This window comes from Mustelus asterias, chromosome 22 (assembly GCF_964213995.1).
Source record: "Mustelus asterias chromosome 22, sMusAst1.hap1.1, whole genome shotgun sequence".
Taxonomy (NCBI): domain Eukaryota; kingdom Metazoa; phylum Chordata; class Chondrichthyes; order Carcharhiniformes; family Triakidae; genus Mustelus; species Mustelus asterias.
Window position 1 is genome coordinate 55,481,077 of NC_135822.1, and position 23,828 is coordinate 55,504,904.

Sequence of the window (23,828 nt, forward strand, 5' to 3'; positions counted from 1 at the left end):
AGGGGCAATTTAGCATGGCCAATCCACCTAGCCCGCACATCTTTGGACACTAAGGGGCAATTTAGCATGGCCAATCCACCTAATCCACACATCTCGGACTGTAGGAGGAAATCGGAGCACCCGGAGGAAACTCACACAGACACGGGGAGAACGTGCAAATTCCATTCAGACAGTGACCCAAGCCGGGAATCGAACCTGGGTCCCTGGCGCTGTGAGGCAGCAGTGCTAACCACTGTGCCACCGTGCTGCTTATCTGTCACCCAAAACACCTTAAATCTCTGTCCCGGCGGTCCTTGTCCCAACAACTAATGGAAACCAACCTTTCAATGTCGACCTTATCTAAAGCTATCATAAACTCGTACACCTCGAACAAATCTCCCCTCAATCTCCGTCGCTCCGAGGAGAACACCCCCAGCTTCTCCAACCTCACCTTGGAGCCAAAACCCCCTCATCGCTGGAACAGTTCTGGTAAATCTCCCTCCGCACCCTCTCAAGGACCCCCTCACACATCCCCTCCGAAAGTGCAGTGACCAGAATTGGACACTTTTTTTGTCTCAAGATGGCACTGGAGCGAGGCGACTTCTTGCAAGCTGTGCCCAGCATACCTTCTAATTCTATCCTTTACTCTCGTTCTATGCTTCTAAAACTTTATTCTAACTCTTTTAAACTCTCTAACAATGCTTAATGACCCGTAACACTACATTCTGCACTCTCTCGTTTCCTTCTCTAGGAACGGTATGCTTTGTCTGTATAGCGCGCAAGAAACAAGACTTTTCACTGTATGCTAATACGTGTGACAATAATAAATCAACTCAAATCACTCGAGCTGGGACCTAACCAGATCCTTATAAAAGGTTCAGGCAAAATAATGCAGATGCAGGAATCTGAAATAGAATCCTGGAAAATCCCAGCAGGTCTGACAGCATCTGTGGAGAGAGACTAGAGCCAACGTTTCGAGTCCGGATGACTCTGACGAACGGTCATCCCAGAAGGCTAGTAACACCTTGTGGTGTTATCGCGAGACTTATTAATCCAGAGACTCAGCTAATGTTCTGGGGACCCGGGTTCGAATCCCGCCACGGCAGATGGTGGAATTTGAATTCAATAAAAAAATATCTGGAATTAAGAATCTACCGATGACCCTGAAACCATTGTCGGAAAAACCCATCTGGTTCACGAATGTCCTTTAGGGAAGGAAATCCGCCATCCTTACCCAGTCTGGCCTACATGTGACTCCAGAGCCACAGCAATGTGGTTGACTCTCAACTGCCCTCCAAGGGCAACTAGGGATGGGCAATAAATGCTGGCCCAGCCAACGATGCCCGTGTCCCAGGAATGAATAAAGAAAAGTGTGGAACAACTGGCTAAAAGAGAAGTCCAGTGACCAGCGACAGATGTGTGAGGGGAAGGGGAAACCTGTATCGATAAATTAAAGGTTGCCAGCTTGATTAGCAATTCAGATAACAAGTGAATCACCGGCGTGACATTTAGAACTGGCTTGTGAGTCAATGTTAACCATTCAGTGTTCGACACTTCATGCAGCATCCCGTGTTTAGTCATTAAATCTTTCGCAATATACCAAAAATGTTGGATTTTTCACCCAGCAGGCTGAAGGCCTCCTCCAGTTCCTCTGGCGCTGACTCACTCTGGGGTTTTGCTCGCCCTCTCTGGGAGAACATGCCTCGCAATCATAGAATAGTCACAGCACAGGAGGAGGCCACTTAGACTCACAGAATCCCGACAGGGCAGAAGGAGGCCATTCAGGCCCCGGTGGGCAGTGCCAAGGTGCCCCCTGGGCATGGGCACTTTGCCCCTTGGGCACTGCCAGGGTGCCCACGCCCAGGGGGCACCACTCCCTACCACCCGACCCCCTGTGGGGCCCCCGCTTGGCCCCCCCTTCAATCCAGAAGGGTCTCCCACTAGTTCCCCGAAAGTGGGGAGCTACTCTAAACCCCGCTGGAGTGAACCACTCCTTGTACTCCCACAGAATTCAGTCCAAGCCCGCTAAAAGAATTTAAACAGTATGTCACATAGACAGGGAGGAAACTCACGCAGACACGGGGAGAACGTGCAGACTCCGCACAGACAGTGACTCAAGCCGGGAATCGAACCCGGGTCCTTGACGCTGTGAGGCAGCAGTGCTAACCACTGTGCCACCGTGCTGCCCCATTAGTGAACCAGACTGGTTTTTCCGACAATGGTTTCATGGTCATCGGTAGATTCTTAATTCCAGATACTTTTTAAAAAATCGAATTCAAATTCCACCATCTGCCGTGGCGGGATTCAAACCCGGGTCCCCAGAACATTAGCTGAGTTTCTGGATTAATAGTGTAGCGATAATACCATTGGGCCATCGCCGTTGCACACTTGCATATTCCGAAAGCTGGGACAAGCAGGTCAGTGCTAGAAAGCTCACGGGTGACACGGTGGCACAGTGGTTAGCACTGCTGCCTCACAGCGCCAGGGTCCCGGGTTCGATTCCCAGCTTGGGTCACTGTCTGTGTGGAGTCTGCACGTTCTCCCCCATGTCTGCGTGGGTTTCCTCCGGGTGCTCCGGTTTCCTCCCACAGTCCGAAAGACGTGCTGGTTAGGTGCTAAATTCTCCCTCAGTGTGACCCGAACAGGAGTGTGGCGACTAGCGGATTTTCACAGTAACTTCATTGCAGCGTTAATGTAAGCCTACTCGTGACACTAATAAATGAACTTTAAACTTTATACGACCGGCAATCTGGGAAAAATGACAATCCCGGAACAATCCTGTTTACAGCTCCGGTGTCACGTGACTTTTTATTTTTAAACTTCTGCGCAAGCACTCGCAACTGCTGCGGGGATTTCCCTTCCAGTTTGTCCAGGGTATGAAAGATATGGCTGTCTTCCTTCTCTCCAGGTTCCTCGCTAGCACAACCAGCAAGTCAGCTGCCAGCAGATGCTGAATAAATATCCCTGTAAGCAGGCCAGTTCTTCAAGACACCCAGTCTCTCAAGCGTGAATGGGCACACACAAAGAGATAAGCAAAGCTCCTATTACAAGTCGCTCCGATACGCTCTGTACGCTTGACTCCAAACTGGCTCTTGGATAAGTGAGTGCCAGGAAATGTTGGAGGGGGTGGGATGGGAGGGAGCGAAACAAGGGAACCAGCAAAGGGTCCCGAATCCGTGCACGGGCCTTCAGGCACCGCTGAACCCCCTGAGGTTTAGTCACAGGCCCTCGTCAAGCTGAGGGGGGGGCAAGAGGGCACATCCGCCCCCACCCACCCCACTGTGTCTGTGAGAGTTTCCTCCGGGTGCTCCGGTTTCCGCCCACAGTCCAAAGATGTGTAGGTTAGGTGGATTGGCCATGCTAAATTGCCCCTTAGTGTCTAAAGATGTGTAGGTTAGGGGGATTGGCCATGCTAAATTGCCCCTTACTGTCCAAAGATGTGCAGCTTAGGTGGATTGGCCATGTTAAATTGTCCCTTAGTGTCCAAAGATGTGTAGGTTAGTTGGATTGGCCATGCTAAATTGTCCCTTAGTGTCCAAAGATGTGTAGGTTAGAGGGATTGGCCATGCTAAATTGCCCCTTATACAGAAGGGTGCCTATACCTCCCGGCTGCGCATCGGGCATTCTGGACCCTCTCCGACAGAGGGGTCTGTCAAACCCCAACTCCACTTGGTATCCAAACCTACAGTGCAGGAGGAGGCCACTCGGCCCTTCGAGCCTGCTCTGCCATTCATTTTGATCATGGCTGATCATCAAATTCAATATCCTGATCCCCCCCCTTCCCCCCATATCCCTCGACCCCTTTAGCCCCAAGAGCGAAATCTAATTTCTTCTTGAAATCACACAACGTTTTGGCCTCAACTACTTTCTGTGGGAGTGAATTCCACACATTCACCACCCTCTGGGTGAAGAAATTTCTCCTCACCTCAGTCCTAAAAAGTTTTCCCCTTATCCTCAAACTATGACCCCTAGTTCTGGACTCCCCCCACCATCGGGAACATTCTTTCTGAATCTACCCTGTCTAACCCTGTTAGAATTTTATAAGTTTCTATGAGATCCCCTCTCACTCTTCTAAACTCCAGTGAATATAATCCTAACTGACTTAGTCTCTCCTCATATGACAGACCTGCCATCCCAGGAATCAGCTTGGTAAACCTTCGCTGTGCTCCCTCTATAGCAAGGACATCCTTCCTCAGATAAGGACACCAAAACTGCACACGATACTCCAGGTGTGGCTTCACCAACGCCCTGTACAATTGCAGCAAAACATCCCTATTCCTATACTCAAATCCTCTCGCTATGAAGCCAACATACCATTTGCCTTCTTTACCGCCTGCTGTACCCACGCGCTTACTTTCAGCGACTGATGCACGAGGACTCCAAGGTCTCGCTGAGTATCCACCTCTCTCAATTTACACCCAATCAATTAATAATCTGCCTTCCTATTATTGCTACTGAAGTGGATAACCTCACATGTATCCACATTATACTGCATCTGCCATGCAGATACCCACACACTCAGCCTGTCCAAATCACGCTGAAGCATCTCTGCATCCTCCTCACAGCTCACCCTCCCACCCAACTTTGTATCATCTGCAAACTTGGAGATAATACATTCAGTTCCCTCTTCCAAATCATTCATATATAATGTGAACAGTTGGGGTCCCAGCACAGATCCCTGCGGAATCCCACTAGTCACTGCCTATCTGCTAACCAGCTTTCTATCCATCTCAAGACATTACCTGCAATCCCATGTGCTTTAACTTTACATAGCAGCCTGTTATGTGAGACCTTGTCGAAAGCCTTCTGAAAATCTAAATAAACCACATCCACTGGTTCTCCTCGGTCAACCCTACTAGTTACATCCTCAAAAAATTCCAATAGATTCGTCAAGCATGATTCCCCTTTTGAAAATCCATGCTGACTTTGTCTGATTATACCACTGCCTTCCAAATCCTTGATTATGGATTCCAGCAACTTCCCCATTTCCGACGTGAGGCTCACTGGTCTATAGTTCCCTGTTTTCTCTCTGCCTCCCTTTTGAATAGCGGGTTTACATTAGCTACCCTCCAATCTGTAGGAACTATTCCAGAGTCCAAAGAATTTTGGAAAGTGAACACCAATGGATTGGCTATTTCCATGATTAAGATCCCCTGTAATTTTTGATAACCTTCTTCACTATTAATGATACCTCCTAAGTTAGTATCATCGACAAACTTATTAACCATACCTTGTATATTCACATCCAAATCATTTATATAAATGATGAATCACAAGGGTCGCAACACCATGCCATGAGACACACTACTAGTCACAGGCCTCCAGTCCGAGAAACAACTTCTGCACTCATCTCAAGACTTGGCCAAAAAACTCAAACTCCTGTGAAGGCAACAATTCAAATTTTCCGGTCAATCTTGACTCTCTCACGCACATCCCCCAAGGTTGGGTGGCGTAGTGTCGCAGTGGTTAACACTGCTGCCTCACAGCGCCAGGGACCCGGGTTCGATTCCCGGCTTGGGTCACTGTCTGTGTGGAGTTTGCACGTTCTCCCCGTGTCTGCGTGGGTTTCCTCCGGGTGCTCCGGTTTCCTCCCACAGTCCAAAGATGTGTGGGTTAGGTAGATCGGCCATGCTAAATTGCACCTTAGTGTCAGGGGGACGAGCTAGGGTAAATATATGGGTTTATGGAGATAGGGCATGGGTGGGATTGTTGTCGGTGCAGACTCGATGGGCCGAATGGCCTCCTTCTGCACTATCGGAATTCTATGAAGATCAACCTTTCCTTTATACAATTGCAGCTTCCTCCCATCTTGTAATGCAGGAAATTCGGGAGCCAAATCTACGCACAGCAAGCTCCCACATACAACAGCAGCAGCAGCAAGTAGCATCTGCGCCACACACGTGCCAGGCACTGACCATCTCCAACAAGAGAGGATCTAACCGTAACCCCATGACATTCCCATCGCTGAATCCCCCCCACTGTCAACACCCTGGGGGTTACCATTGACCAGAAACTGAGCTGGACCCAGCCATATAAATACAGTGGCTCCCAGAGCAGGTCAGAGGCTGGGAATCCTGCGGAGAGTAACTCACCTCCTGACTCCCCCCAAAGCCTGTCCACCATCTACAAGGCACAAGTCAGGAGTGTGATGGAATACTCCCCACTTGCCTGGATGGGTGCGGCTCCAACAACACTCAAGAAGCTCGACACCATCCAGGACAAAGCAGCCCCGCTTGATTGGCACCCCATCCACAAACACTCACTCCCTCCACCACCGACACTCAGTAGCAGCAGTGTGTACCATCTACAAGATGCACTGCAGCAACTCATCCTTAGACAGCACCTTCCAAACCCACAACCTTTACCATCTAGAAGGACAAGGGGGAACACCACCACCTGCAAGTTCCCCTCCGAGCCACTCACCATCCTGACTTGGAAATATATCGGCCGTTCCTTCACTGTCGCTGGGTCAAAATCCTGGAACTCCCTCTCTAACAGCACTGTGGGTGTACCTACACCACACGGACTGACTGATGTCCAATAACAATCCTGGAACTCCCTCCCTAACAGCACTGTGGGGGTACCTACACCACACAGACTGACTGATGTCCAATAACAATCCTGGAACTCCCTCCCTAACAGCACTGTGGGTGTACCTACACCACACAGACTGACTGATGTCCAATAACAATCCTGGAACTCCCTCCCTTACAGCACTGTGGATGTACCTACACCACACGGACTGTGATGTCCAATAACAAGCCTGAAACTCCCTCCCTAACAGCACTGTGGGTGCACCTACACCACACGGACTGACTGATGTCCAATAACAATCCTGGAACTCCCTCCCTAACAGCACTGTGGGTGTACCTACATCACATGCTCAGCAGCGGGTTCAAGATGTCGGCTCACCCACCACCTTCTCGAGGGGCAATTAGGGATTGGCAATGAATGCTGGGTCTATGAATAAGTAAAACAACATGCAGTCACCAACCAGATCACCTGCTTAGTGGGATCGGACAAGGGGTGAAGGTTGGATGGTTCTCCCATTCTCCCCGTTGGAAACACCGAGTGCTAAACTGCATCAGTGCATCGAGCGATCGAGAAATTCGGCCTCTCTCCAATCCAGGAGGAGTAGAAGATGTATCGCCCCCAAACCCATTTCCAACTAGCTGTCTGTCCAACTGTCTTTGGAAGGGATTAACCCACGGCAGAATAAAAGCAAATTATCGCGGATGCTGGAATCTGAAACCAAAAGAGAAAATGCTGGAAAATCTCAGCGGGTCTGGCAGCATCTGTGAGGAGAGAAAAGAGCTGACGTTTCGAGTCTGGATGACCCTTCGTCAAAGCTAAAAAGGCGTAGGATGTGGGAGATATTTATACTGCAGGGGGAGGGAATGAAAGATGAGTCGTAGCCACAGAAACCAGGGAAAAGGCTGCTAATGGCAGCCCATAGAGAGAATAAAGAGTTTGAACGGCCAAATGGCAGAGAAGCAGAAATCCGAGGGTGAACTGGGGGGAAGGGGGTGATGGGTGGGAGAGAGGTAAAATTGAGAAAAAGGGGGAGAAAAGGAAAGGGAAGGGGGGATAAAATGGGGGAAGAGTGGGGGGGGGGAAGAAAAATAAAGACAATAAAGAAATAAAAGGTCGGGAACAGTTAAAAATGACATTGCAGATTCAACAGTGGAATGAGGAGGGGGAATCTCTTCACCCTTACTCCATTAATCTGTGAACCCTCTGTGCCCAAGAAAACATCTCAGCCAAAGCTGAAAGTCAGATCGCCTTGGAATGATAACCGGGCCTAAGGAAGGATGTGCCGGCCTTGGAGAGGGTCCAGAGTAGGTTCACGAGAATGATCCTGGGAATGAAAGGCTTAATGTATGAGGAGCGTTTGAGGACTCTGGGTTTGTACTCGATGGAGTTTAGAAGGATGACGGGGGGGGATCTCATTGAAACTTACAGAATACTGAGAGGCCCGGATAGAGTGGACGTGGGGAAGATGTTTCCATTAGTCGGAGAGACTCGGATCCGAGGGCACAGCCTCAGAGTAAAGGGACGGCCCTTTAGAACCGAGATTAGGAGGAATTTCTTCAGCCAGAGGGTTTGGGGAATCTGTGGAATTCATTGCCACAGAGGAGGCCGGGTCACTGAGTGTATTTAAGACAGAGATAGATAGGTTCTTGATTGGTAAGGGGGGTCAAAGGGTACGGGGAATAGGCGGGAGAATGGGGTTGAGAAACGTATTAGCCATGATCGACTGGCGAAGCAAACCAGGTTCCCAATCCATTGACGGTGTCTACACTTCCCGCTGCCTCGGGAAAAGCAGCCGGCAGCCCTCAAACGCTCCTCATTCGTCGAGGCTTTGATTCCCGGGATCGCTCTCGTGAACCTCCTCTGGACCCTCTCCAAGGCCGGCACATCCTTCCTTAGATACGGGGCCCAAAACTGCTCACAACACTCCAAATGGGGTCTGACCAGAGCCTTATACAGCCTCAGAAGTACATCCCTGCTCTTGTATTCTAGCCCTCTCGACATGAATGCTAACATTGCATTTGCCTTCCTAACCACCAATTCAACCTGTGAGTTAACCTTCAGAGAATCCTGTACTCGGGACTCCGAGGGTCAAGGCAGGAGTGCCTTGTTTATTTGTAGTGCATCACACTGTATCTCCACTGTAGATACAGCATTCATTTATAATGAAGCAGTCACTGAATAATGTGTAATCCGATATTACGTTGATCGCTAACTGCGTCTCATTAAGCAGACATTGGAATGGAACATAGAACATAGAACAGGATAGCACAGGAGCAGGCCCTTCGGCCCACTATGTTGTGCCTAACTTGACACCAAATTAAACTCGTCCCTCCTGCCTGCCCTTACTCCATATCCCTCTATTCCTCGCATATTCATGTGCTTATCTAAAAGCCCCTTAAACCCCTCTCTATCGTACCTGTCTCCACCACCACCCCTGGCAACGCGTTCCAGACACTTACCCGTCTCTGTGTAAGAAACTTACCCCTCACATCTCCTTTGAACTTTCCCCTCTCACCTTTTAAGTGCCCGCCCCCAAGTATTAGACATTTCAATTCTGGGAAAAAGATTCTGACTGTCAACCCTATCTCTGCCTCTCATAATTTTATAGACTTCTATCAGGGCTCCCCTCAGCCTCTGCTGCTCCAGAGAAAACAACCCTAGTTTGTCCAGCCTCTCCTTATAGTTCATACCCTCTAATCCAGGCAGCATCCTGCTAAACCTCTTCTGCATCCTCTCCAAAGCCTCCACATCCTTCCTGTTGTGACGTTAGTATACCTTTAAGAAATGTTTTTTTTAAATCATGCTCTCTGCAGTTTGAAAATGGGTTTTGGTTTCATTGTTGCCAGCCTGTCTCCTTATATTGCTGCTTCAATGGTTTAAATGGGGTTTTGTTTATTTTTATTCTGGGCCTAATGCACTGTCCAGGATTTTACAACCTTTTGCATTGTTCGGGGGGGAGGGGGGGGGAAATGATTGACAGGTCAGGTGACAGGAATTCTTCCATTTTCAGTTTTGGACTGCTCGCTGCTGGTTTAATTTAGAAGGTTTCTGGACATCAGAAGAAAAAGTAATGCTTCCCTCTCTCTCTCCCTGGTATTATCGATTCTGCTGGCCAGCTAGAAGCAGGCCTTCTTGCCTTCCTGGAGTGAGAATTCTGCTGTTGGTGATTTGCTAGCTAGTAACTACAGTCTCTCTCTCTCTCTCTCTCGCTTCCTGGTGTTTTGAGAAGCAGTTCTAACTTCAAGGGCGGCACGGTGGCACAGTGGTTAGCACTGATGCCTCACAGCGCCAGGGACCCGGTTCAATTCCCGGCTTGGGTCACTGTCTGTGTGCACATTCTCCCCGTGCCTGCGTGGGTTTCCTCCGGGTGCTCCGGTTTCCTCCCACAGTCCAAAGGTGTGCAGGTTAGATGGATTGGCCATATTAAATTGCCCCTTAGTGTCAGGGGGATTAGCAGGGTAAATACGTGGGGTTACGGGGATAGGGCCTGGGTGGGATCGTGTTCGGTACAGACTCGCTGGGCCAAATGGCCTCCTTCTGCACTGTTAGGATTTTTAAAATTCATTCATGGGGCACGACTGACCAGCATTTATTGCCCATCCTTAGTTGCCCAAGAGCAGTTGCTGTGGCAATAGCTTCATGGTCATCAGTAGATTCTTAATTCCAGATATTTTTCATTGAATTCAAATTCCACCATCTGCCGTGGCGGGATTCGAACCCGGGTCCCCAGAACGTGAGCCGAGTTTCTGGGCTAATAGTCTAGCGATAATACCACTTGGCCATTGCTTTCCCTATGAAATTCTAAGCTGGCCTGTGTGCATATCAAGAAAACTGCAACCAAAGGACTAAGTTCCAGCATCACATGAGCATTCGTATTTTCTGTGCTAAACCTGTGGCAGGTGCATGTTTTACAGGGAAATTTGTTTGGTTGGAACATTTCATAGAGTTGTTAAGGTTTAAACAATATCAGGGTTGTTTTTTTTCTTGTAAATAATTGGTAAAAGTTGTTAATTTTCTAACTATACATGTTAACTATATTCTTAAATAAACTTTGTTTGATTAAAGCTCCCTAGTGGGTCATTTGAATCGTACCTGAAGTGAAACATCTCGTGTTCATCCTCGCCAAATTCAAAACTTACGATCCAAGCAGGCTTCATAAAACACTTTGGAGTTTCTGCTCTGAATTATAACACTGCAATGTGGCAGCCAGAATTGAACACAATACTCTAAGTGCCGTAGTTTAAATGGTGGAAGGCGCACCAAGCAAAAGGGCCAGTTTAAAAACCATTTCTGGAACCATGGCGGCCATTTTAACTGTGTGTTTCATTTGGACGGGTTTAATTCTGATGGGCTGTCCCTCATGCGCCTCTCTTCCCGTGCGCGATGAAACCTGACACCACCGTTTTTTACCCAAGTTAAAGTGAGCCGCTAATAATTACATTTATATAGCAACTTCAACGTGATTAACACTAGAAGCAGGGATGTTGTGTCAAGAACAAAGAACAAAGAACAATACAGCACAGGAACAGGCCCTTCGGCCCTCCAAGCCCGCGCCGCTCCCCGGTCCAGGATTGAATCCTGAATCCAGGATCCCCGCCCAATTTTCCAGCCTATCTACATACTAATATCCTATCCACCGAGCTGTCCCTCACAGCTACGATGCTTTGTTCATCACAACCTATTAACTCACCCCCACCCCCCCATTCCAGACCATGTGATCTCCAGGGAGAGGCGAAAACTCAGAGTGAAAACCCCAGGGCCAATATGGGGAAAAAAAATCTGGGAAATTCCTCTCCGACCCCCTGAGGCGATCGAAACGAGTCCAGGAGATCACACTGGCCCTGATCGGAAAATGCTTCCCAACCCTATTCATTTCCACTTCCACGAACACCATATGAATTCCCTGCCCCCGAGACAGGTTCCCAACTATCCGCAGTCTCGCTCTGTACTGGCACCAGCAAGATGATCATAGAATGAAGCCTTGAAACGAGAAACAAAGAACAATTAGCCCGCGCCGCTCCCTGGTCCAAACTAGACCACTCTTTTGTATCCCTCCATTCCCACTCCGTTCATATAGCTGTCTAGATAAGTCTTAAACGTTCCCAGTGTGTCCGCCTCCACCACCTTGCCCGGCAACACATTCCAGGCCCCCACGACCCTCTGTGTGAAATATGTCCTTCTGATATCTGTGTTAAACCTCCCCCCCTTCACCTTGAACCTATGACCCCTCGTGAACGTCACCACCGACCCGGGGAAAAGCTTCCCACCGTTCACCCTATCTATGCCTTTCATAATTTTATACACCTCTATTAAGTCTCCCCTCATCCTCCGTCTTTCCAAGGAGAACAACCCCAGTTTCCCCAATCTCTCCTCATAACCAAGCCCCTCCATACCAGGCAACATCCTGGTAAACCTCCTCTGTACTCTCTCCAAAGCCTCCACGTCCTTCTGGTAGTGTGGCGACCAGAACTGGACGCAGTATTCCAAATGCGGCCGAACCAACGTTCTATACATCTGCAACATCAGACCCCAACTTTTATACTCTATGCCCCGTCCTATAAAGGCAAGCATGCCATATGCCTTCTTCACCACCTTCTCCACCTGTGACGTCACGTTCAAAGATCTGTGGACTTGCACACCCAGGTCCCTCTGCGTCTCTACACCCTTTATGGTTCTTCCATTTATCGTGTAGCTCCTCCCTACATTATTCCCACCAAAATGCATCACTTCGCATTTATCAGGATTGAACTCCATCTGCCATTTCCTTGCCCAAATTACCAGCCTATCTATATCCTTCTGTAGCCTCTGACAATGTTCCTCACTATCTGCAAGTCCTGCCAGTTTTGTGTCGTCCGCAAACTTACTGATCACCCCAGTTACTCCTTCTTCCAGATCATTTATATAAATCACAAACAGCAGAGGTCCCAATACAGAGCCCTGCGGTACACCACTAGTCACAGGCCTCCAGCCGGAAAAAGACCCTTCCACTACCACCCTCTGTCTTCTATGACCAAGCCAGTTCTCCACCCATCTAGCCACCTCCCCCTTTATCCCATGAGATCCAACCTTTTTCACTAGCCTACCATGAGGGACTTTGTCAAACGCTTTACTAAAGTCCATATAGACAACATCCACGGCCCTTCCTTCGTCAACCATTTTGGTCACTTCTTCAAAAAACACCACCAGGTTAGTGAGGCATGACCTCCCTCTCACAAAACCATGCTGACTATCGTTAATGAGTTTATTCCTTTCTAAATGCGCATACATCCTATCTCTAAGAATCTTCTCCAACAACTTCCCCACCACGGACGTCAAGCTCACCGGCCTATAATTACCCGGGTTATCCTTCCTACCCTTCTTAAATAACGGGACCACATTGGCTATCCTCCAATCCTCTGGGACCTCCCCTGCGTCCAGTGACGAGACAAAGATTTGCGTCAGAGGCCCAACGATTTCACCTCTCGTCTCCCTGAGCAGCCTTGGATAGATTCCATCAGGCCCTGGGGATTTGTCAGTCTTTATATTCTCTAACAAACCTAACACTTCCTCCTTTGTAATGGAGATTTTCTCCAACGGTTCAACACTCCCCTCAGAGACACTACCAGTCAACACATCCCTCTCCTTTGTGAATACCGACGCAAAGTATTCATTTAGGATCTCCCCTACTTCTTTGGGCTCCAAGCATAAGTCCCCACTTTTGTCCCTGAGAGGTCCGATTTTTTCCCTAACAACCCTTTTGTTCCTAACGTATGAATAAAATGCCTTGGGATTCTCCTTAATCCTGTCTGCCAAGAACATTTCGTGACCCCTTTTTGCTCTTCTAATTCCCCGTTTGAGTACTTTCCTACTTTCTTTGTACTCCTCCAGAGCTCCCTCCGTTTTTAGCTGCTTGGACCTAACATACGCCTCTCTTTTCTTTTTGACCAGTCCCTCAATTTCCCTGGTTACCCACGGTTCTCTAATCCTACCCTTCCTATCCTTCTTTTTTACAGGCACATGCTTGTCCTGTAGCCCTAACAACCATTCCTTAAAAGACTGCCACATACCAGATGTGGATTTACCCTCAAACAGCCTCTCCCAATCAAGAGCTGCCAATTTCTGCCTGATCCCAATAAAGTTAGCCTTCCCCCAATCCAACACCTTACCCTTGGGACACCACTCATCCTTTTCCATCACTATCCTAAAGCTAACAGAATTGTGGTCACTATTTGCCACATGTTCCCCTACCAAAACTTTGAAGACCTGACCGGGCTCATTCCCCAGTACCAGGTCCAGTATAGCCCCCTCTCTAGTCGGGCTGTCTACATATTGTTCCAACGAACGCTCCTGTACACATTTTACAAATTCCTCCCCATCCAGAGTCCCTGCCCTCAGCGATTTCCAGTCTATACCAGGGAAATTGAAGTCTCCCACTACAACAACCCTATTTTTCCTGCACCTATCCAGTATCTCCTGACATATCCATTCTTCCACTTCCCTTGGGCTGTTGGGGGGCCTGTAGTACACCCGCAACATAGTGACTGCGCCTTTCCTGTTTCTAAGTTCCACCCAGAATGACTCGCTACACGACTCCTCTGAATTGTCCTCCCTCTGCACCGCTGTAATATGCTCTCCAACTAATACCGCTACTCCCCCACCTCTTTTGGCCCCTCCTCTGTCTTGCCTAAAACACTTGTACCCTGGAATATTCAGCACCAGTGTCCTCTGGCTGGAACAAGGGGTCACGGTCCCAAGATACATGGGGGAAAGTTTAGAGGAGATGTGCGAGGCAAGTTTTTTACACAGAGGGGGGTGAATGTCTGGAACGCGCTGCCCGGGGAGGTGGTGGGAGCGGGTACGATAGCGGCATTTAAGGGGCAACTAGACGAATACATGAATAGGATGGGAGTGGAAGGATATGGACTCTGTAAGTGCGTACGGTTTTAGTTTAAGCGGGCGTCATGATCGGTGCAGGCTTGGGTGGCGGTCAAAGGTCAAAGGGCCTGTTCCTGTGATGTACTGTTCTTTGTCGATAAGGGGTGGGCCTTTCAGGACTGAGTTGAAGAGAAACTTCTACATTCAGAGGGAGGTAAACCTGTTGATTTCTCTAGGGGAGATAGTGGCGGAGTGGTATTGTCATTGGATTAGTAATCCAGACACTCAGCTAATGTTCTGGGGACCCGGGATCGAATCCCGCCACGGCAGATGGTGGAATTTGAATTCAATACATTTAAAAAAACTGGAATTCAGAATCTACTGATAACCATTGTCGATTGTTGGAAAAACCCATCTGGTTCCTTTGGGGAAGGAAATCTGCCGTCCTTACCCGGTCTGGCCTACATGTGACTCCAGAGTCACAGCAATGGGGTTGACTCTCAAATGCCCTCGGGCAACTAGGGATGGGCAATAAATGCTGGCCCAGCCGGCGACGCCCATGTCCCATAAATGAATAACTTTAAAAATCACAGAAAGGTCTGGAAGTCAAGTCACTGGAAATCTTTAAGGAGAGGGATAGATTTCCAGCCTCTAATGGTGACAGGGGGTATGGGGAAAGAGGATCAGAGAATCCTACAGTGCAGAGGGAGGCCATTTGGCCCATCGAGTACGGCATTGAGATTGATGATCAGCCATGATCACATTGAATGGCCTCCTCCTGCTCCTATTTCCAACGTAAGGGGGTTTTAGGGAGCAGATGACCAAACGTTGCAGCAAAGCAGTCGGTCTTGAGGGGCTGAAAGGCAAGTGGATAGAAAGTTGAAGAGATTGAAGGAGGGAATTCCAGAGCTGAGGGTCCAGGTAGCTGACGGCATGGCCGGCACTGATAAAAGTGGGACTGATTTCCGAGTCGGATCTGAGGAAACAAACCCATTTTCCTATCTGTTCATAGAATCTCTACAGTGCAGAAAGAGGCCATTCAGCCCATCGAGTCTGCACCGACCACAATCCCACCCAGGTCCTATTCCAGTAATCCCACATATTTATCCCACTAATCCCCTGACCCGAAGGGACAATTTAGCACGGCCAATCCACCTAACCTGCACATCTTTGGACTATGGGAGGAAACCGGAGCACCCGGAGGAAACCCACGCAGACACGGGGAGAACGTGCAGACTCCACACAGACAGTGACCCAAGCCGGGAATCGCACCCGGCTCCCTGGCGCTGTGAGGCAGCAGTGCTAACCCACTGTGCCACCGTGCCGTTAGTCAAGCTCTGAGAAGAGCAAAGTCATAATGAACAGTTTCCTGGTGGAGAAGGGACATGAGATGATGCAGAGTGGGAGGGAGATCTCCCCACTATTCTTCAACATAACATACTGGCATCTTCTACCCATCCACTTCAAGGACAGGTGGAGCTCAGTTTATGGGCCACTCTGCACCCTCTCCTTTCCTTCTCCCCTATGTACTTTATGAACGGTATGCTTTGTCTGTATAACGTGCAAGAAACAATACTTTTCACTGTATCTCAATACATGTGACAATAATAAATCAAACAATACTTTTCACTGTATCCCAGTACATGTGACAATAATAAATCAAACAATACTTTTCACTGTATCCCAATACATGTGACAATAATAAATCAAACAATACTTTTCACTGTATCCCAGTACATGTGACAATAATAAATCAAACAATACTTTTCACTGTATCCCAGTACATGTGACAATAATAAATCAAATCAAATATTAAGTTGATCTTTCTCTACACCCTAGCTAAGTCTGTAACATTATATTCTGCACTCTCTTCTTTCCTTCTCCCCTATGTACTCTATAAACAGTATGCTTTGTCTGTACAGTGCGCAAGAAATAATACTTTTCACTGTATCCCAGTACATGTGACAATAATAAGTCAAACAATACTTTTCACTGTATCCCAGTACATGTGACAATAATAAATCAAACAATACTTTTCACTGTGTCCCAGTACATGTGACAATAATAAATCAAACAATACTTTTCACTGTGTCCCAGTACATGTGACAATAATAAATCAAACAATACTTTTCACTGTATCCCAATACATGTGACAATAATAAATCAAACAATACTTTTCACTGTGTCCCAATACATGTGACAATAATAAATCAAACAATACTTTTCACTGTATCCCAATACATGTGGCAATAATAAATCAAATCAAATAGGGATAGAAATCTAAATGAAAGGATACACAAGTAAACCAGGAGTTCTTGCATTGACTGGCCAGACCAATACAAACCCCAATACAACCCCCCTCACCATTCCCCCGCCCCCCGCTAACAATCCCACATGTATTTAACCTTTGGGAGAAATAGAGTTCGCCTGAAACACACAAAGCCTCCTCCTGAAAACCTCCAGCAATGAGAAGTCTAAAGATCAGGCCAATAATCTTGCCCTGAATCTCATCCTTCATTGTTCCCGGGGAGGGGAGGAAGAGGGGAGAGGCGGGAGTGCTGAAATTCACACTGAAATTCACACGCTACCTGCTTCAGTCAAATTCCCATTCACAAAAGGGGTCAGGAACTTGAGGCATCCCCCCCTCGCCCTTTTTTACTACAAACACCAACCACCCCCCAACACACACCTACTCCCTTCCCAACACACACAGAGACAAGACAAGAACATAATCAATGCATGTCTTACTTACACAGGCTTTATAAAAAGCAGGAGGAGGTGTTTGCTGTATGAAACAACGGGGTCTGTCTGTAACTGGGTTACCTCTTTTCCTGATCAACTCCCCTCCCTCCACCTCCACTGCCTCCTTCCTCCCCTCTCACAGTTGGGGGTGAAAGCACTTCGTGTGCTTGCTGCTCCTGCTCCAGTGATTCAAGTCCAGCATCTCACACACGCACAGAGACACACAGCCACTAGTAGTGTCAGGTTACATTGGCTATTCGGTTACCAGAGAGCCAGGGCTGGCCTGGCTGGCCATTGCTAAAACCCTAACAGGAGCCCACAGCAGGCTGGAACGGATTGAGATCTGTCTGTATGTACCACTCCCCATCCCCACCCCCCCTCCTCCTCCTATACACACACACACACTGACTGTAGGAGACTTCCCCCCACCACACACAAACCTATTGTGGGAGATGCACCCCCTCTCCAACCCCACACACAATGGTTACATTGCACAAGCACCACAGTGGGTTAGCACTGCTGCCTCACAGTGCCAGGGACCCGGGTTCGATTCCCGGCTTGGGTCACTGTCTGTGCGGAGTCTGCACATTCTCCCCGTGTCTGCGTGGGTTTCCTCCAGGTGCTCCGGTTTCCTCCCACAGTCTGAAAGACGTGCTGGTCAGGTGCTAAATTCTCCCTCAGTGTACCCGAACAGGCGCCGGAGTGTGGTGACTGGGGGGGTTTTCACAGTAACTTCATTGCAGCGTTAATGTAAGCCTACTTGTGACTGATAAATAAACGTTGCAGTGCAGGGAAGGTTGCCCCCTCCCTAGACTCTCAGCCTGGGCAGATTGAGTTCCCTGTGGCTTCATTTCTGTATTTGCCTCATTATTTTCCTCCCTTTTGTGTCTGTTTCGTCACATTTGTTATTTTCCCAGACCGACAAGTCAAAAACTTGCATCAGAGAATCTCCTACAGTGCAGAAGGAGGCCATTCGGGCCATCGAGTCTGCACCCACAACAATCCCACCCAGGCCCTATCCCCATATTTACCCTGTTAATCCCCCTGACACTAAAGGGCAATTTAACATGGTCAATCCATCTAACCCGCACATCTTTGGACACTAAGGGGCAATTTAGCATGACTAATCCGCCGAAGCTGCAGATCTTTGGACACTTAGGGGCAATTTAGCATGGCCAATCCACCTAACCCGCACATCTTTGGACATTAAGGGGCAATTTAGCATGGACAATCCACCTAACCCGCACATCTTTCGACATTAAGGGGCAATTTAGCATGGCCATCCACCTAACCTGCACATCTGCTTCAAGAAGACAACCATCATCCTGGTATCGAAGAAAAACCAAGCAGCGAGCCTGAATGACTATCGGCCGGGGCTCTGACATCCATCATTATGAAATGCTTCAAAAGGTTAGTCATGGCACTCATCTCATCTCCAAACTCTGTGGCCTGGGCCTCGGCTCCTCCCTCTGTGACTGGAGCCTGAACTTCCTAACTCACAGACCACAGTCAGTAAGGATAGGCAACAACACCTCCTCCATGGTTATCCTCAACACCGGTGCCCCACAAGGCTGTGTTCTCAGCCCCCTACTATACTCCTTGTACACCTATTACTGTGCGGCCAAATTCTCCTCCAACTCGATTTTCAAGCTTGCTGACGACACCACCGTAGTGGGTCGGATCTCAAACAATGACGAGATGGAGTACAGGAATGAGATAGAGAATCTGGTGAACTGGTGCGGCAACAATAATCTCTCCCTCAATGTTAACAAAATGACAGAGATTGTCATCGACTTCAGGAAGCGTAAAGGAGAACATGCCCCTGTCTACATCAACGGGGATGAAGTAGAAAGGGTCGAGAGCTTCAAGTTTTTAGGTGTCCAGATCACCAACAACCTGTCCTGGTCCCCCCATGCCGACACTATAGTTAAGAAAGCCCACCAATGCCTCTACTTTCTCAGAAGACTGAGGAAATTTGTCATGTCAGCTACGACTCTCACCAATTTTACAGATACACCATAGAAAGCATCCTTTCTGGTTGTATCACAGCTTGGTATGGCTCCTGCACTGCCCAAGACTGCAAGAAACTACAAAAGGTCGTAAATGTAGCCCAATCCATCACGCAAACCAGCCGCCCATCCATTGACTCTGTCTACACTTCCCGCTGCCTCGGCAAAGCAGCCAGCATAATTAAGGACCCCACGCACCCCGGACATTCTCTCTTCCACCTTCTTCCTCTGGCAGCTCGTTCCAGACACGCACCACTCTCTGAGTGAAAATACTGCCCCCTTGGACCCTTTTGTATCTCTCCCCTCTCGCCTTAATCCTATGCCCTCTAGTTTTAGACTCCCCTACCTTTGGGAAAAGATATTGACTATCTAGCTGATCTATGCCCCTCATTATTTTATAGACCTCTATAAGATCATCCCCAAGCTTCCTACTCTCCAGAGGAAAAAGTCCCAGTCTATCCAGCCTCTCCTTATAACTCAAACCATCAAGTCCCAGGAGCATCCTAGTAAATCTTTTCTGCACTCTTAAGTGAATGCAGCAATATTTTAAAAAATCTATTAAAGGGATGAGGGCATTGCTGGCCAGGCCTAGCGTTTATTGCCCGTCTCTTTGCCGAGGCAAAGATACAAAAGTCTGAGGTCACGTACCAACCGACTCAAGAACAGCTTCTTCCCTGCTGCCATCAGGCTGTTGAATGGACCTACCTTGTATTAAGTTGATATTTCTCTACCCCCTAGCTATGACTGTAACACTACATTCTGCACTCTCTCCTTTCCTTCAATATGAACGGTATGCTTTGTCTGTATAGCGCGCAAGAAACAATACTTTTCACTGTATATTAATACATACCATAGAACCATGGAAAATTACAGCTCAGAAACAGGCCTTTTGGCCCTTCTTGTCTGTGCCGAACCATTCTTTGCCTAGTCCCACTGACCTGCACTTGGACCATATCCCTCCACACCCCTCTCATCCATGAACCCCTCCAAGTTTTTCTTAAATGTTAAAAGCATTTACCACTTTATCCGGCAGCTCATTCCACACTCCCACCACTCTCTGTGTGAAGAAGCCCCCCCTAATATTCCCTTTAAACTTTTCTCCTTTCACCCTTAACCCATGCCCTCTGGTTTTTTTCTCCCCTAGCCTCAGCGGAAAAAGCCTGCTTGCATTCACTCTATCTATACCCATCAAAATCTTATACACCTCTATCAAATCTCCCCTCATTCTTCTACGCTCCAGGGAATAAAGTCCCAACCTATTCAATCTCTCTCTGTAACTCAGCTTCTCAAGTCCCGGCAACATCCTTGTGAACCTTCTCTGCACTCTTTCAACCTTATTTACATCCTTCCTGTAACTAGGTGACCAAAACTGTACACAATACTCTAAATTCGGCCTCACCAATGCCTTATATAACCTTACCATAACACTCCAACTTTTATACTCGATACTCCGATTTATAAAGGCCAATGTACCAAAGGCACTCTTTCGACCCTATCCACCTGTGACGTCACTTTTAGGGAATTCTGTACCTGTATTCCCAGATCTCTCTGTTCAACTGCACTCTTCAGAGTCCTACCATTTACCCTGTACGTTCTACTTTGGTTTGTCCTTCCAAAGTGCACTATCTCACACTTGTCTGCGTTAAATTCCATTTGCCATTTTTCAGCCCATTTTTCTAGTTGGTCCAAATCCCTCTGCAAGCTTTGAAAACCTTCCTCACTGTCCACTACACCTCCAATCTTTGTATCATCAGCAAATTTGCTGATCCAATTTACCACATTATCATCCAGATCATTGATATAGATGACAAACAACAATGGATCCAACACCGATCCCTGCAGCACACCACTAGTCACAGGCCTCCACTCAGAGAAGCAATCCTCCACAACCACTCTCTGGCTTCTTCCATTGAGCCAGTGTCTAATCCAATTTACTACCTCCCCATGTATACCCAGCGACTGAACCTTCCTAACTAACCTCCCATGAGGGACTTTGTCAAAGGCCTTGCTGAAATCCAGGTAGACAACATCCACCGCCTTTCCTTCATCCACTTTCCTGGTAACCTCCTCGAAAAACTCTAGTAGATTGGTCAAACATGACCTACCACGCACAAAGCCATGTTGACTCTCCCTAATAAGTCCCTGTCTCTCCAAGTATTTGTAGATCCTATCCCTTATCACACCTTCCAATAACTTGCCCACCACCGACATCAAACTTACTGGCCTATAATTTCCCGGATTTATTTTGGAACCTTTTTTAAACAACGGAACAACATGAGCCACCCTCCAATCATCCGGCACCTCCCCCGTGAATACTGACATTTTAAATATGTCTGCCAGGGCCCCTGCAAGTTCAACACTAGCTTCCCTCAAGGTCCGTGGGAATACCCTGTCCGGTCCTGGGGATTTATCCACTCTGATTTGCCTCAAGACAGCAAGCACCTCCTCCCCTTTAATCTGTAAAGGTTCCACGACCTCCCTACCAGTTTGCCCTATTTCCGTAGACTCCATGCCCATTTCCTCAGTAAATACGGATGCAAAAAAACCATTTAGTATCTCCCCTGTCTCTTTTGGTTCCGTACACAGTCTACCACTCTGGTCTTCAAGAGGACCAATTTTATCCCTCACTATCCTTTTGCTCCTAACATACCTAAAGAAGCTCTTTGGATTTTCCTTCACTCTGTCTGCCAAAGCAACCTCATGTCTTCTTTTAGCCCTCCTGATTTCCCTCTTAAGTAGCTTCTTGCACTTTTTATACTCCTCGAGCATCTGATCTGTTCCTTGCTGCCTGTACATTTCATACAACTCTCTCTTCCTCTTAATCAGTGTTACTATCTCCCTCTGGGACAATAATAAATCAAATCAAATCTTTGGACACTAAGCATGGCCAATCCACTTAACCAACACACTGCGGGCTGAGGGGCAACGTTACCTCAGCCGGCCCGGGAATTGAACCCGTGCTGTTGGCGTCACTCTGCATCATGAAGCATCTGCACAGCCAGCAGAGAGGAATACCTTCTTTCAGGCCGCAAGCATGTCCTCTCCCGTGCCCTATCCCCGTAACCCCACCTGTTCAGGTCAATGCACCTGTCCGGCACGTCTTTCAGACAGGAGGAAACCGGAGCACCCGGAGGAAACCCACGCAGACACGGGGAGAACGTGCAGACTCCGCACAGACAGTGACCCAAGCTGGGAATCGAACCCGGGTCCCTGGCGCTGTGAGGCAGCAGCGCCAACCACTGAGCCACCGTGCTGCCCACAAAGATATATGTTGTTAGGACTCCCTGTGAACTTGCAGACTAGAGTTTGTCCACAATAAAGGCACAAGTCAGGAGTGTGATGGAATACTCCCCACTTGCCTGGATGGGTGCGGCTCCAACAACACTCAAGAAGCTCGACACCATCCAGGACAAAGCAGCCCCGCTTGATTGGCACCCCATCCACAAACACTCACTCCCTCCACCACCGACGCTCAGTAGCAGCAGTGTGGACCATCTACAAGATGCACTGCAGCGACTAGTTTTTCTATGTTTCTATAGGGTCTTTTAAGAGACTCCTGGATGAGTACATGGGACTTAATAGGATGGAGGGTTATAGGTAGGCCTAAAAGGTAGAGATATGTTCGGCACAACTTGTGGAGCCGAAGGGCCTGTTTTGTGCTGTAGTTTTTCTATGTTTCTATGTTTCTAACTCATCCTTAGACAGCACCTTCCAAACCCACGACCTCTACCATCTAGAAGGACAAGGGCAGCAGACACATGGGGAACACCATCACCTGCAAGTTCCCCTCCGAGCCACTCACCATCCTGACTTGGAAATATATCGGCCGCTCCTTCACTGTCGCTGGGTCAAAATCCTGGAACTCCCTCCCTAACAGCACTGTGGGTGTACCTACACCACACGGACTGACTGATGTCCAATAACAATCCTGGAACTCCCTCTCTAACAGCACTGTGGGTGTACCTACACCACACAGACTGACTGATGTCCAATAACAATCCTGGAACTCCCTCCCTAGCAGCACTGTGGGTGTACCTACACCACACGGACTGACTGATGTCCAATAACAATCCTGGAACTCCCTCCCTAACAGCACTGTGGGTGTACCTACACCACACGGACTGACTGATGTCCAATAACAATCCTGGAACTCCCTCCCTAACAGCGCTGTGGGTGTACCTACACCACACGGACTGACTGATGACCAATAACAATCCTGGAACTCCCTCCCTAACAGCGCTGTGGGTGTACCTACACCACACGGACTGACTGATGTCCAATAACAATCCTGGAACTCCCTCCCTAACAGCACTATGGGTGTACCTACACCATGATGTGGAGATGCTGGCGTTAACGCCGGCATCTCCCCATCATGACAACCATCGTCACCGCAAACTGCCGGCTCCAAGTGGAGAGGATCTCCAAGAAGATCGCACATATCGACACAGACTTCAAGTTTCTACAAAGATGCAAGAAAGCAGACAAGATACCGAAAGGACTATAGATCATGAACCCACTCAGGTCAACCTATAACACAGACTACGCTGAGAGACTTTGCCGTCGCACCTCTCTCACACTCCTCAACCACCTCATACACCAACTCTACAGCAAACACCGCAGCCTGGAAACCAAGATAGAGTCCATATTCTCAACTTGCGCTCAGAACGCAGACCAGCTGCGAAACTCTGCCAAGCAGACAAGACAAAGGAA

The 23,828-nt window shown here is 48.3% G+C and overlaps 1 protein-coding gene across 4 annotated transcripts in view; it reads right to left on the reverse strand.

The window, feature by feature from the left end:
• Window positions 1-17,268, reverse strand: part of LOC144510033 (zinc finger MIZ domain-containing protein 1-like) — a 255,124-nt gene extending 237,856 nt beyond the window's left edge. For 2 of the 4 annotated variants that reach the window (XM_078239229.1, XM_078239228.1), the window contains exon 1: window positions 17,116-17,266. The gene's annotated coding sequence lies outside the window, so the exon portion shown is untranslated. Of the gene's footprint in view, window positions 1-17,115 lie in introns of all 4 variants that reach the window. The other 2 variants (XM_078239230.1, XM_078239231.1) reach the window with 2 other exon arrangements.
• Between the last annotated feature and the right edge of the window lie 6,560 nt (window positions 17,269-23,828).